The 13,038-nt window shown below is 33.7% G+C and overlaps 1 pseudogene; it reads left to right on the top strand.

The window, feature by feature from the left end:
- The first annotated feature begins 847 nt into the window (after positions 1-847).
- On the top strand, positions 848-4,184 carry LOC138939554 (uncharacterized; annotated as a pseudogene).
- Positions 4,185-13,038: the final 8,854 nt, after the last annotated feature.

Here is a 13,038-nt window from a genome sequence, read left to right as displayed (position 1 = left end):
AGCCTCAATCTTCTTTTTCCGGGAGCTACCCGGAAGGTGGTTCCGGTCGGTTAGCGGCAACGGAGTTTTTGTTGTTGGAAGTTCGTCCCTGGCGTAAGCTGATCGATCTCCCAAAACCAGAGAATGTTGAGCGCCTGGAGCTGGAGGCGGCCTGGCGCCTTGGGCTGAAGGCGATTGGGTGCCTAAGATTGGAGGCGATTGTGCGCCTTCAGCTGGAGGCGACTGAGCGCCTTTTGCTGGGGGCGACTGAACGCCTTGGGCTGGAGGCGACTGTGCGCCTTTGGCTGGAGGCGACTGTGCGCCCTTGGCTGGAGGCGACTGTGCGCCTTTGGCTGGAGGCCACTGTGCGCCTGTTCTTCTCCGCTTAGCCGAAGTTTGGCTTAGCGGTGTAGGGCGAGTCTTGCGCCGTCGGGTTATTTCGGCCAAAGTTGGCAGCGTACTGACGCTTGACTGTCGCGGTATCTTGCTGATGATGCGGCGACTAGCGCCGTTACTTCCAACGTATATGACTAGCGACTTTCGCTTTAGAAGAATGGCGACTAGCGCCTAGAATTTTCTATGTCACTCCTCGTGCTTTTTTCCGCAGGGGGTCTGACTTATATTACGGCCGGACGGCTTTTCATTCGCGAGTTGAGGGCGCATTGCGTCGCCAAGCGGTGCCGCCCGCAACACGCGGATGGGCGAGCGCTTTCGAGAAGCGCTGAAATCCGAGCGCTTTCGAGAAACTCTTAAATTTCGTGAATATCGCGCTGCCGTAATTTTTGTGGTTGCAGTATGTCACCACAGTATACATTGCATACATTTTATTCATTTTTATCTTTCATATTTAATATATTTAATTTGGAAGATGGCTCTTCCGAACAATCTATACCATTTAGTAGAATTTGAGGATGGAATACAAATAGTACCTTAATTGGATACAAAAAGACAAGAAATGTTCGTATCCTAATTATAAAACAGATCATGATATTGTTGCATCCCTGCGGGTCGTCTGTGACCGTTATTCCTGAATCTGCTGTACCCGTCTCCGGGAGAACGTTACTAAGGGTTGTTGTTAAACAACGGCGTTCATCTGGAAAGAGATCGGCCATCTGAGAGTCTCGCGACGGATGCCATTCCGGGCGGACGTATTCGAGATTACGATAACCGTTATTGTTCTGTGTTCCTTGTATAATAGTGTTCTGTGTTATTATATTAAAGTTCCTTTCGTTCTTTCAAAGGAGTGTTAATTATTTACTTGCGGTACGCGAGTGTCGGTTGTGTCACGCGGATTCGAGTTATATCGATTTCGATCCGCGGACGCAACAATATTATTAAAGCAATAAAAAAACGGCAACCTCCTCAAGACAATTAGTTCACGTATCCAATTAAACGAATATTTGGTGTATATGGTAAGTATCACAAGAGTTCTTAATTTATTGTCTGTCTTGTTTGCAAACTATTACGAAAAACCTATTGTTTATAAAAATCATTATAATATACCATTTTTAGATTCCTACAATGAAGCACGTAGTAAAGTAAAAAAGGCTGAAATGAATTCCGACATTAATACTGATATTGATGATAAAACACAAAGAAAAGTCAGAGCTAGAAAACAGATTGAGACTGATGATGAAAGCGATACCGATGATGAAAGTGATGATAGCAATCCATCATGCTTACCAGCATATCCAAAAGCGCCTAGAGTTTATACAAGTAATATTAAAATTGTTTTTATCACGCGTGTCTTTTGAGATATATTTGAGATATGTTTGAGGTCAGTAAATATGGTTTGCATTGAAAAAAATTTAAAAGAAAAGAACCATTTGAATCTGGCTTTATAGTCAAGCAGTAACATATTTAAAGAATATTTTGAATTTTGATAAACCATAAATATAGGGCATTGATATACACTGTTAGTATTGAAAATTTATAGTTTACATTACGTATAAGGTATATTATAGATTTTTAGTACTAGCAGTGTATATCAAAATACGTCCAATTATCACGATATTAATATTGTCTCATATTTTCTCAATAATCTTATTCTATATTGTAAAAGGTCTTAAATATATATGTATATATATATATATATATATATATATATATATATATACACATTTTTTTACACTTTTACAATTTTATATATTCTTTTAGATATGTACAAAGGGGATTCAAGCAAACATATTACACAAAAAGAAGCTAAAGAATGTATTAAAAGTAAGACAATTTATCTTTAGTTGATCATTTAATACTTTCAACAATTTTCTGTATTATAAGATCGTATAAATTTATGTATGTACATTCATAATACAATTTTATATATTCTTTCAGATACATACAAAGGAGATGCACACAATGAAACACAAAAAGAAAATGAGAAATATATTACAATTAAAAGTAAAACAATTCGATATCGTACATTTTTAGACAAGATGTCTGTTAGCAATTATTTAGATGATTATTTTTTATTTTAAATCTGTTTTGTAATATCTTATAAATATTTGTATATACACTGATAATATAATTTTTATACTCTTTCAGATACACACGACAATACACTAAAAGGAGATGAATATATTGGAATTAAAAGTAAGAACATAATTTTATATCTCAATGTATAATATATACAGGGTGTCCGGTAGTTCGCGTAAAATCTTTCATGGGCAGGTAGAGTGGGTCAAACCGAGTAGAAAAGTACTCTAGAAATTCGCAATAATTAATGAGATATTAATTAATAAAGATCAACCAAGTTCAATATTACAGTTGCTAAGCGCAATACATAAAAAAATTTCGTCGCGTGCCTAGTAACCGTAAAACATTAGGCTGTCTCTTCTCGCTGCGTGCATAGTAACGTAACATTGGGCTGTCTCTTCTCGCCGCGCGCTTGTAGGCGCGCGTATTGGCCGATATTTATTAATTAATATCTCATTAATTATTGCGAATTTCGCAAAATGGTAGAGTAGTTTTCTACTCGGTTTGACCCACTCTACCTGCCCACGAAAGGTTTTACGCGAACCACCGTACACTCTGTATATATATATATATATATATATATATATATATATATATATATATATATATGTATAATTTATTTTTATATTTATATATATTTGTGTTATTCTTAGATTATCTTCAACGTATTGAGAGAATGTTAGCAGACATAAAATTTGACATAAATAATCTTGTTGAGCAACATCAACTTATATCGACTAAAATAAATTCAAATGGTGGCAATCTGACACCAGAATATCTTAGTCCTATGTCAAATGATGATGAATTAAGCAAATTGTCTTTCCCTCTGAAAACTATAGAAGAAATGGAATCTTTACAGAGTACGCTTTCTTCAAACGAGGAAAATTCAAAAGAACGTATGGTAAGTTACGTAAAGTGATATATATATACATATTAACATATATATATATATATATATATATATATATATATATTCATTTTTAACATATATCATTCATTTTGTATATGCTTTAAAAATTTTCAGTTTAATATATTGGCAGCTATTGGTGGAAGTACCTACGAAGAAATGTCTAAACGAACTTTTATATATTTTTACAAATGAAGTTGCTAGTTTATACAGTTGGGTAGGAGGAAAGGGAAAACGAAAACTTAATCAATTGGAAATAATGAAATTAATGTTTAGTAAGTTCAAATAGTGTTTATCAAACATAATTTGGATATTGAAATATCAATAAATATTAAAATTTTTACATAAATAGATCAGGTTATTTATTAAACAGTCTGGCAATTAAATATTCTAAAAATTAAATTTTTTTGAAAACAATTCTTTTCGTTTACTGCAAATATGATATCGCGAAGACGCATTTCTATCAATAGAAATAGTATGAAAGTACACTGAAAATAAAACATTTATAAAAACTTTTGTTTGTTTGTTGCAGAAGTTGTCAGGAAAACATTTCCTTGCGTCACGGAGAAGGATTTTGAAATAAAATGTAAAGATTGGTTCCGACACGCAAAACACAGATTTGAGAATAAGAAACGATGGCAAAATAATTCAACGCAGGTTAGGGTTTACGTTAAATATATTTATTAATAACTATCTATTACTGTCTTATAGGTCTTAATTCTGTATACACGGTTCTGTATACACATTTCAAAGATTGCGCATTCTTTCGAGACATTAAACTTCAAACTAAAAAGTATGGTTTGTTTCATTGTTTCAGCAATAAGATGCCAGACGCATACTGATGAATACTTATATGACGTGGATGTGTCTGTCATTTGTGTCAAATGTGTCTAGTGCAATTGTCGTACATGGGCTATCTCATCGTGAGATTTCCACTGTTTACGTATCTGCCATCGCCGCTCGAAATAATGGAAAAGTCTCATCTGAAGAAAGATATGGTATGTTTTATATAGCGTCCCAGAAAAACTGAATGTGCAAACGTACAATTATGACAATTGTGATAAGGATGATAAAGATCATCGTTAGTTTATTTCATAGTATTATTTGTTAGTTTTGCGGTCCTAAGAGAAAATGTTACTATCCAGTGTTATATAATTTTATAGTGGAGACAGAAAATTGTCGAAAAGGAAATAGATAATAACAATAAATGTATTTGATTAACCCCTTTCAATATAATGCTCTCTCTCTCTCTCTCTCTCTCTCTCTCTCTCTCTCTCTCTCTCTCTCTCTCTCTCTCTCTCTCTCTCTCTCTCTCTCTCTCTCTCTCTCTCTCGCTCTCGCTCTCGCTCTCGCTCTCGCTCTCGCTCTCGCTCTCGCTCTCGCTCTCGCTCTCCCCTCCCCTCTCTCTAGACATTGTATAAAAATACTATTTTTTTGTTTACGAAATTAATCAATTTGTTTTCTCTGCAAAAGTATTATTGTACATTCTACGGGATTATTTTAGATGATTAAGAATAATTGGTATATTTGAAAATCAACACAAAATCCTCTTGCAAAGGTTGAATAATAACATTTTATTAAATATGTATACAATATTTATTAATTTTAAATAAGCTTCTTTTACTAATAATGATTTATAGTAAATTTACGATGTTATATTAAATATTTTGACTCAACCCAATTAGATCAAACTAACTAAATTGTAATTTGTAATATGGAAGTTATTTACCCATACAATTACTGTTATTGTCTATTTCCTTTATTTCGATAATTTTCACTTCATTGTTTACTATAAAATTAGATGTTGTAGTTTTATATAGATGCAGTTTTATAGTAAGATATCTATACGTATATTGTTACGTTTTTATTTCCTAAAAGTTTTGATTTATTTATTTTACATACGATGATGTTCCCTCATCATTGTTTTTAAAATATGAATTTTGGCATTATTTTTTTCAAGGTTATTTACAAGCGAATAAATAAATATGATTAAGTTGAAGCGTAATTGTTAAGTTAAAGCGTATGTAATTATATGTATGCTGTATGATATATAATGTATGCGTGCACTTTTGGAGCAATATATATATATATATATTTTGCATTATAATTAATTACAAGTAGAATTAAGAGACAGAAAGAGAGATAGAGAGAGAGAGAGAGAGAGAGAGAGAGAGAGAGAAAGAGAGAGAGAGAGAGAGAGTGTGTGTGTGTGTGTGTGTGTGTGAGGAAATGATATATAAACTTTTTAAATTCCTGTATGTCTGTAAATTCCTAAGAGACTGAATCTAAAAGCGATACAAAGCATACACACACGCGCGCACGCCACACACACACACACACACACACACACACACACACACACACACACACACACACACACACACACAAGGTGTCACTTAAAGCCGCCCACTAAGTACATATAGTTATTTCTTACGAAAAAAATTAGCCGAAAAGTTGTAAGTAATTTTCTTCTATAATACTTAATAAAGGAGTTAATTGCGTACAATACGGCCAAACAGCGCCGAGCTTTAACTTAATGCACGTGAATCGTGCGGCTAATCATGTGTGCTCACTGCCAGATGCCACTCTTTTAATGAGTGTTATAGACAAAAATTACTTAGAACTTTTCAACTAATTCTTTATTAAAAAATAACGCTAACAATAAGTATTTAGTGGCGATCTTTAAGTGACACCTTGTATATATAATGTTTTGCTTTACTACTATTAATACACATATTTAAACATAAATTTATAAATTCTGTAATATTAGAATATTATGATCCGTACGCGTATTATGTTCCAAATAGCTAAACAGATTAAATATTAATTATTAATTATTTGCGTTTAAGTTTATCTAAATTCTATTTGTACTGCTTATTAATGAAGCAAGAGAATGTGAGATACGCATTCTGTACGAGAATGTGAGATACGCATTACATACATATGCATTTTACATTGAAAGAAATAAAAACTTTTTTAAAAGATATTTAAAACTGTTTAATTTTAATAAACATTATTACCAATATCTTTTATAAAATATATATAGAACATTGTATGGATATCCATGCCAAAATCTAATAAATATCAATTATATATCCAGTAGATATCTATATAAATATCGTCTGAATATTGATGTAGATGTCCAGTGGATATTGGCCTATATATTCTATGCATATTTATGGAACATTAAATAAATATCCACACAGAGATTTAATGAATATCCAGTATACATGCAATGGATATCTACATAAATATCCACTGGATATTGTATGGATGCTTAATGGATATCTTCATAAATATCCACTGCATATTGTATGGATACCTAGTGGATATTTATGTAGATATCCTATAGATATTTATGAGATCTCGAATGGCGGACATTTGGATATCCATAGCATGTCTAATAGCTGTTTCTGTATATCCTGTGGATATCCCTGGTAGACATTGAAGATATCTAGCAGATATCTAATAAATATCATTTTTCTGTGTGGGTCTTTTTTAATAAAAGTTCAAAGTTTTTAATCCAAAACAGATCGATATCGAAACAAGAATCGAGTCGTCGTGCATTTTTTCTATATGGAGCATCTGTTTCGATAAATATAGCATTGCATTCTATATATATCAGAGAGTATATCATTATTAGTTTTGATTGGCACTTTGTATGCTGGAATATATGTATAACCGCCGTATTTGTGACTTTTCTTATGTTGGGGCAAAACCAGGTACTTATAAATCTCTTGTAATGAAAAGAGGAAGAACTGTTATCCTGACTTTGTGTCCCTACAAAAAACAGTTGGAAACGAAAACTAACACTCAAAAAAAGAAACCACTAAAAAAAAACTTTTTAAGACCCCTAAAGTTAAAAAGTTAAATAAGGAAGTCCTGCTGCAATATCGAACAAGAGAATATCTTTATTTGTGATTTTTATCAATAGAATACATCTTTATATTGTATTTTGATTAAAATAAATTTAGATTTTGTAATTACACGGTGTTTTGCATATTTTCAAATGGATACCCGGTTTGACCCTACTGGTAGGACAAAACCGGGTACTTTGACTTCTCCACAAAATTTTGTTATTCTTGATAACCAAAAATTTTTTTTCAGCAACTGGCCTTATTTTCTCATAGCTTAAAGTTCACTAAAGACTACTAACGGTCGGCAAAATTTTTTTTATTTTCAGATTTTTTGTAGGAAGACAAATCCAAAAAAGTATCCGGTTTTACCCTATTTTCCCATATATTTACATTTTATATAAAATTTTATTAAGTTTCATACAAAAAACATGTATAAAAAAATATATATATATAATAATTTACGAATCTATTAAAATTTCAATTATATATATTTTTGTAGGGAGACAAATCCAAAAAAGTACCCGGTTTTACCCTATTTTCCCCCTATATTTACATTTTATATAAAATTTTATTAAGTTTCATACAAAAAATATGTATAAAAAAAAATATATATATATAATAATTTACGAATCTATTAAAATTTCAATTATAGATAATAATCTATATACAAGGTATCCGACAAGTAAGTGACCAAACAAAAGGTGAAGGTAACTTGGATCAAACGAATTATTATTGAGGAAATTCTGGTCAATCAGCGCCAACCTTTAGCCGGACGCACGTCGGTGAGTCGCGCGCCGTGAAGTGTACCCCTTCGCATAGTATCAGGCGCAAATAACTCCTTTATTAAGCGTCATAAAAAAAATGGTTCAGGACTTTTTGACTCAGTTTGACCGAATCTATCTCCACTTTTCGTTTGGTCGTTTACTTTTCGGACACCCTGTATATTATCATTCACAAACATTACTTAAAAAAAGATATATATATATATTTATATGTATATGCTACAATATCAATTCGTAATCAATATTTAGTTCAATTAAGAGGATGCCGGTGCGACGGGCGAACTCCGACGGGTGAACGCCCTCATCTAAGTGTAACTAAAAGTGTCGGTATATTACCAACGCTTTATAGTTATATTACCTATATCATTATGTAGAGTAATGGAGTCAAGGATATGTGCATACTTTGGAAAGAGCAATAAAATATAAGCTTTTCGCATTGTGTTAAATATGTAGACACAGAAAATATATTGAATTTCTACTCTTTTTCTGTTCTATCGTCTCGTAGAAGACTTTACATAGATATCTGTTTGTGTCACATAAATATTTTGAATACAAATCTATAATATTGCTCATATATTATCTCTTTTGAATTTATCATAGTATATATATATATATGATACATATACCAGCAAACATCGAATATATCTGCCATATAACATAGATGTAACATGTGCACTTTAATTATGTAGATGTTATATATGTACAACAATTATATCTTGATTTGCTGGATTACAATTTATGCAGTACAGTTCGAGAAAATTGAACTAAATATATTATAATATTTTAAAATATATTATATATGGATGTAAATATATTATACATATAATTTTGAATATGATGATACATCTTTATCGTCGATGGTATATCGGTATAATCGATATGATTGAGGACTAATGAGTAATATATAAACTTCTTCACTATAAAAATGAATGTTCATATATTCTTATGACATAAGTATGCACATATTAAAAGTTATATTTATATAAATATTAATCTAAATATTTATAAATGCAAACACATAAATACTCTGTCCGCAAAACATTGCAACAAAACTTTATGATTGTTACAATATTTTGGATATTTATAATATACAAAGGGTTCCTTCATCGGCAATTTTCGTGAGAACGCAACCAAAATATTTTATTTATTATTTTCATATCTGCGATTATAATTTGCAAACAAGATTGAGGCATCTTTTTTCTGGCCAACATTGTTACGAGTATCAGGATAGATTTTTTTAATCATAATTTCTTATCACTTTAAAAAAAGCAGCAGTTTATTGCTTCCTATAATATTACGAAACCGTTTCCTCATACTCGAGTATGTAAAGATCTTTACATCTTTGGAATATTTTTTCTCATAAGGATTGCCTCCTAATAACGAAGACGTATATATTTTCTCTCTGTAGCTACCAACTTGTATATACACAGTCTGATAGACTATTATATACGCGAAATTTGGTGCCATTAAAAAAAGAAAAAATACATCGCCAGGAATTATAATAATAATTCCTTCCAATAATTTGTAAGCTTTTATTACCATATATGATTGGTTGTAATCATATGAAGGAATACCAGATATTGCACACTTAGTCTTTCAAAAACGGAAGTTTCTTTAAATTTCTCCTGGAATAACTGTTTTTTAATAACCAGAATATTCATGCACAAACCGCATATGATATGAAATATTTTTTAAATCAACCAGCACACGAATAAAAATCGCCTCTGGGATAAAATATATTTTTAATAACCAGAGCGCACATGCAAACCGCTTCTGGAATAAAATATTTTTTAAACCAACCAGCACACAAATAAAAATCGCCTCTGGGACAAAATGTTATTTTTTAATAATCAGAGCATACATTCAAATCGTATCTAGTGTGAAATATTTCTTAAAACAACCAGTTCACGATTAAAAATCGCCTCTAGAATAAAATGTTATTTTTTTAATAAGCAGAGCGCACATACAAACCGTTTTTGGTGGGAAATATTTCTTTCGACAACCAGTTCACGAATTGATCGCTTCTGGGATACATTCTTCAACCAAAACGTACATGCAAAACGTTTTTGGTGGAAAATATTTCTTTCGACAACCAGTTCACGAATTGATCGTTTCTGGGAAATATTCTTCAACCAAAGCGCGCATGCAAAACGCATTTGGTGGAAAATATTTCTTTCAAGAACTAACTCACGAATTGATCGCCTCTGGCTAACTAATTACTGTGACACAACTATTATTGCAAAATAAATATGATCAATTTTCAGTGAAATATACAAATAAGCAAAAGATTAATTATACTTTAATAAATTTGAAATTACTATTACATATACACAAACATATACACACATGTAGATAATATATAACACACATATAGTATGCTCGGATAAAAAAGGGATGGACAGAGAAGAATGGACAAAAAGAGAAAAAAGATATGAGTGTAACTGAGCAAGTATCTGTACAAGTGCTAAAAGTAAGAAAAGAAAGGGAAATAGTTATATCTTTTTCTGTAGCAATACTTTATGCTCACTAATGTCTAGTGACTGATGTGAATTATCTATTGATACATCGTTTTACAGCCATTCCCTCGCTTACTCATTCCTATTCTCTCTGTCTCTCTCTGTCTCTCTCTGTCTCTCTGTCTCTCTCTGTCTCTCTCTCTCTCTCTCTCTCTCTCTCTCTCTCTCTCTCTGTCTCTCTTCCTTTTTGTTTTTTTGCCCATATTTGTCCATTTATTTATAATAAAAATACTATATGAGTATTAAATACTATGTACATTAAATACTATGTGCATCATGTATTTTTATGTGTATACAGTCATTCTAAATTCCATTTGAAGATCAATTTTATATTACAATTTTTTATATAAATATCTTTATGTTGTTTTCTATTTAGGAATTGCTTTAAAGATATAATTTAAAAAAAAGAAATTTGGAATATTATATTTTTATATAATATTACATTATCATATTTATATTTTTGTGTAGACTGCATGGAAATAAAATTAAATAATATCTACAACATATTAGTGTAAGAAAATGATTATAAATGAACTCTCCTATTGCCTCTATGCTACTATATAAAGCTCTCTATTATTTCTCTCGCTTCGCTTATTCTGCTACAACACTCCACGCTATCCAAGCTATCTTGTCCGCACGGGCACGATCCCCTCCACCTCGTCCTTCTGCGCGAGGTAGCAGCGCTGTGTGATCTATGGCGCGCTGCTTGGACGGGACCGTTAGTATTTTCTCACATTCGGCCGTCCTGCTCTGGTGTTTGTCCTCAGACAACGTCCACGGGATTTCGTCTACTCTGTTGCCGCGACAACTTCCACCGGCACGTTTGATGGTGTCGATGTTCCATCTAGTATAGCTGCTGATCATGTTGGGATACCATGCCGTCATCTAGGAGCAACCCAATTTCTGCTTCTTTGACGTCTCCTTGGAACGTTAATGTCGTCAGCCGTTGCTGACTAGAATCTCGTAATGCCTAACTCAGTCAGACGCCGTTGCGCCAACCAAGTTAGGGTCGTATTAACTGACTCAGGCAGACGCCGTCGCGCTGACTGAGATCAGTTCGTAACAACTTATCCAGCAAGCACCGTTGTGCCTCTGGAATCAGTTCGTAATGACTAGCTCGGACAGACGCCGTCGCGCCAGCCGAAACTAGTCCGTGACAACTAAAAAGGCCAACGCCGTTGCGTCAACCAAAATCAGTTTGTATAAGTAGGAGTATCTTGTTTACTCGCCTTGGACCGTAATCCAGCGTTTCATACGGTCGGCAGCGATAACTGTTCGACTTCGTCTGCACCCTTCGCGTAAATCCTCAACTTCGTAACGATCATTGATGAGAACCTTTCGGACTCGAAACGGTCCCTTGAACTTCGGATATAACTTCCGGCTGCTGCCTGTTGCTGGATCGCTTGTGATCTGTACTAAGACCAAATCACCATCGTGATACTTCGTTGCGTCTCGAAGTGATTTGTCGTAACGTTCCTTCTGCGCCAGCTGTTCCTGATCAATGTGCGCCTTAATGTCGTGACGTAACTCGTTTAAACAACCGATCTACAACATCTTGAATCTGAGACAAAAGTCGTGCCTCAGCGGCACTTCGCGTCTCGCAACCAATAAGTGCCTGCATTGGTGTTGTATTGATGCCTTTGTTATGGATCGTATTCAAAGCACTTTGTATTTGTTTAATTACCACATCCCAATTACGTGGATCTCGCCCAGCCATCGTGGTAGCTAACGCTTGTACAATCGTCTTATTGTACCGTTCACATTGGCTATTTGCTTGTGGTGTGGCCACAGCGTTAAGTACATGTTTTATTCCATAAGTGTCGCAGAACGTGCGAAATGCTTGGGATGTAAAGGCCGTTCCCCTGTCGCTAATAATCCTACTGGGAACGCCAAACAAACAAATTAAATTGGTTATGATCTTTACTACATAACTCGCTTTTTGACTTTTTACCGGCTCTATAATCGTAAATTTAGTAAATGCGTCGACTAATACAAGAAGGAACTTATTGTGCTTTCGACTAGTCTCAAAAGGGCCGTCATGATCAACGTGTACCGTATGGAATGGTATCGGTACTTTCTCAACAATATTCAATTTACACTGCCTCTTACCTGCCGTGTGTTTGTAATACGCACAATTTAAACAAGCATTTATATATTTGGTCACGAAGCGTCTTATACTTGCGAACCAATAATTTCGTTTAATACATTCTAATGTTTTCTCAACACCTAGATGTCCCGCATCGTCGTGACATAATCTGCAAATTTGCATCCGCGCATCTCGCGGTACTACCCATGCTTTGGTCTTATCATCTAATCGTCGGTACACTTTGTTATCCTTAATTAAGTATTCATCAAAGTAATGCTTTGTCTCGTATGTCGGTCCTTTGTCCAGAAAAATTGTCCGAATTCGCGATAACTGTTCGTCTTGCAATTGAGCGGCCAATATCCAATCACTCTCAGTTAGATCTACTTGCGCTACTTCTAATGAAAATGGTACAGGATTGCGACTGAGCGCGTCCGCG

Source organism: Polyergus mexicanus, unplaced genomic scaffold (genome assembly GCF_030449975.1).
Source record: "Polyergus mexicanus isolate NDT 795.1 unplaced genomic scaffold, iyPolMexi1.0 SCAF_14, whole genome shotgun sequence".
Taxonomy (NCBI): domain Eukaryota; kingdom Metazoa; phylum Arthropoda; class Insecta; order Hymenoptera; family Formicidae; genus Polyergus; species Polyergus mexicanus.
This window is presented reverse-complemented; position numbering and strand designations above follow the sequence as displayed.